At 39.6% G+C, this 3,102-nt stretch overlaps 1 non-coding gene across 1 annotated transcript; it reads left to right on the top strand.

Moving 5' to 3' along the window:
* The first annotated feature begins 2,390 nt into the window (after positions 1-2,390).
* Positions 2,391-2,493, top strand: LOC115872429. The gene has a single exon (XR_004047834.1). It is a non-coding gene; the product is annotated as a U6 spliceosomal RNA (small nuclear RNA).
* The last annotated feature ends 609 nt before the right edge of the window (positions 2,494-3,102 follow it).

Raw genomic sequence — 3,102 nt, 5'->3', positions numbered from 1 at the left:
GGACCGCCTAGGTGTTCCTCCCACCTGGCTGGGGGCTTGAGTGTGAGCATGCTTAGTTTGCGGTCTTCATAGGCATCTAAAGGTTGCCTGATTTCTTCCCAACCTTGTTATGGGGGCCTTTGCAGGCATGGGAGGGACAATCCCCCTGTCCATAAATCTAGCTATCTAACACTGTCACAAAGTGACGTAGTCTTCCTCACGCAGATTCTGTACTTTGTCCTGAGGAACTCACTCTCCTTGACTTAAAATTGCATTTCCCTTTAAAATACTAGTTTTCCCACAAGCCACATTTAGATCATAGGAGGACTCGTTTCTGCATGCGAGGAGGTATACTTTAATTCTCACATACTACGGAGATAGGAGTTATTATTAGAGGCTTACATCCAAGATAGTTGTTTGAGTGAGTTGAAGGACGCAAAGAAAATAATTTAGTGTTGATTTATCTTTAATTAAAGGCAAGAGGTTAAATTGAAAGTTATAATGAATTTGTTCAGAAGAAATTATAGGGAAAAGGCACAGAAATGAGAAAGCTATCTTTTTTTAGGTAAGGTAACTGCCAAATGAGAGAGACAGATGCACTAGAGTTATTCTAAGCTCACATGTAGAGCCTTACATAGCATGCAACACATAAGAATCAAATAGCACATGAGACAACCGAATTATTCACGATAAACCATGAAGTTATCTGAAGGAGTAATGTAAGAGTATTTCAATATTACTAATGAAGGCAGGTGAGAAGAAATAATTCACAAAAGACAAGCTCAATTCTGCCATCTACTGCTTTGCTGCAGAAGCCATGCTTGGGGGGGAGACCTGAGTCAGTTCTAGTTCCACGGCCATTGCTAGAACACCTATACCATTTAGAGAGAAAGGCGACAAAAGCCACTGAGATTCTGCTCTTGGTGTTGCACCACGACTAAAGCTGTTTATAAATGAGTAACAGAAACTGATTTCTTATCTAACTCTGTGACTAGGCAAGCAAAGCTAGAGTTCCATATATATATATACATGTATACTTTACCAATAATCTTTCACTCCTCTTTGATGTTTCACCACTGTTGTAAAACTCAACCCATACAGCATTTTTGAGTACTCAGTGATATTATGAAAAGTCAGCTATATCTATTTTATTATTCTGAATATTGAAAGTAACAAACTATCCTCTCCTTACTCCCCAAAGGAAGATGTACTTTAGCTGTTGGAACGGAGTGTTAGGAAACAGGCATTTGAGGTCTGTGCTGTACTCTTTTTGAGTAAAGATGCCTTTATAGAACAAAACAAACATGAAGAACATATTTTGAAAGACCCTATTGGTTTTGTCTCTCTGAAAAATGACTTACATATTAAATTTCTTCTTGAGTCATATTTTGACAAAATAGTATGCATAGTATGCATAACTTTGCAGTTAACAATAATTGTTGCTTTTCTTATATAGTCAAGGGGCAAGAGACTACTCTTTACATTTCTGTTGGCTAGGTCACACCGTGGTTGTGTATTGCTATGAGGACACATGTGAAAAACTTAGAATGCTACATGCCCCAAATGATAGTCAACAAACACGCAATGATTCTCATTATTAGTAGAACAGTGGCAAGGCAGTGGTAGAATTCTTGCCTTCCATGAAGGAAACTCAAATTTGATTGCCACTCAAAGTACAAAGAAGGAATCCGCGGCCTACCTCAGAGGAAGTAGTTGCTGAAAACCTTGTTCATAGCTTCAAAACATTGTCAGACTGACGGCCTAAGTCATGGAAGCAGAGCATTGTCAGAGATAGTGCTGGGGGCTGGGACCCTTGGGTTAAAAATCACCCCAAATGTGACCGGGGAGTTACTCTTTCAGAGTAGAGTCTACCCTGGTAATGTGAGGGGAGCAAAGCCTGGGAGTGGAGCCTTCAGGATCTCCATTGGCTGGTGGGACACAATGCAAGGGCAAAGAAACAGCTGCAAACATCTATGATCAATCAGAACTTAACACGTGAAGTATGAATCCAGGCCAACCGAAGTCATCAAGAATGAAATGGAAGGCCTAAAGATTGATATCCTGGACATTGGTGAGCTGAAAGGGACTGGTGCTGTCCACTTTGAATCAGGAAATCATATATTTTACTGTGCTGGGAATGAAACAATCAAGAGGAATAGTGTTGCATTCATTGCCACAAAGGATATTTCATGCTTGCTTCTGAGGCACACATATAAGGTGACCAGATTTTAACATTGGTAAAGCGGGACTCCATAGATAAAACTCATATCCTGGCGAATTAGCCACATGGCAGCCGAAAACCGTATACCCTAGCTTGTCGTGCATTCTTTCCAAAAATCGGGACTTTTTTAAAACGCCGCGGGACGAGGGAAAAATTGTTAAAAATCGGGACTGTCCCGCCAAAGCGGGATGTCTGGTCACCTTACACATATACTAAAAACTGGAATAATACAGAGATTAGCATGGCCCCTGTGGAAGGATGACACAGATAAAAAAGGCTATTTCAGGATCTATCTTAAAACACAATACAGACTGTGATAGGATCATACTTTTTCCCCTTCAAGGAAATCCAATAAATAAAACTGTTGTTCAAATTTATGCACCAACATTGAAAGCTAATGATGAAGAGATTGAAGAATTCTACCAATGAGTTCAGTCTGAAATTTATTAGACATGCAATCAAGATGCATTGATAATTTTGGCAATTGGAATGCAAAAATTAGAAGCCAAGAGGAAGGGATAATTGTTGGGAAAGATGGTCGTGGTGATAAAATTAAGCTGGAGATTGAATAATAGAATTTTACAAGACCAACAACTTCTTCCGAGCAAATGCTACACACAAGGACTTCTCCACATGGAATATACAGAAATGAAACTGACTACATCTGTGGGAGGATACAAAGGAGAAGTTCAATATCAGCAGCTAAAATCAGGCCAGCAGCTGACCATGGAATAGACCATCAATTGCTCATTTGTAAATTCAGGTTGAAGCTAAAGAAAATGAAAACAAGTCCATTAGAGCCAAAATGCAACCTTGAGTATATCCCACCTACTTTTTGAGAACATCTCAAGAACAGATTTGTTGCACTGAATGCTAATGACAGACCTGATGATATCAAGAAC

This window comes from Echinops telfairi, unplaced genomic scaffold (assembly GCF_000313985.2).
Source record: "Echinops telfairi isolate 266 unplaced genomic scaffold, ASM31398v2 ScPeMD7_7424;HRSCAF=8462, whole genome shotgun sequence".
In the NCBI taxonomy this organism is placed as follows: Eukaryota; Metazoa; Chordata; class Mammalia; order Afrosoricida; family Tenrecidae; genus Echinops; species Echinops telfairi.
This window is presented reverse-complemented; position numbering and strand designations above follow the sequence as displayed.